Below are 302 nucleotides of genomic sequence, written 5' to 3'. Positions count from 1 at the left end.
GCTGGGGTCCGCTCATGGGTGCCCGGGTCCCCTTCCCAGACACCAGGGTCCCCTCATGGGTGTCAGGGTCCCCCTCTTGGACACTGGGGTCCCTCGTGGGTGCTGGGGTCCCCTTCCTGGACACCTGGGTCCCCCTCCCGGACACCAAGGTCCCCTTCCTGAACGCTTGGATCCTCTCATGGGTGCTGGGTTCCCTTGTGGGTGTTGGGGTCCCCTCGTGGGTGTTGGGGTCCCCTCGTGGGTGCTGGGGTCCCCTTCCCAGACACCCACATGTGTGTGTGTGTGTCCCCCACCCCACCCCA

The sequence above is a fragment of the Calidris pugnax genome, unplaced genomic scaffold (genome assembly GCF_001431845.1).
Source record: "Calidris pugnax isolate Ruff unplaced genomic scaffold, ASM143184v1 scaffold456, whole genome shotgun sequence".
NCBI classification, from domain to species: Eukaryota; Metazoa; Chordata; class Aves; order Charadriiformes; family Scolopacidae; genus Calidris; species Calidris pugnax.
The sequence above is the reverse complement of the archived record's forward strand: the minus strand, read 5'-3'. Positions refer to the sequence as shown.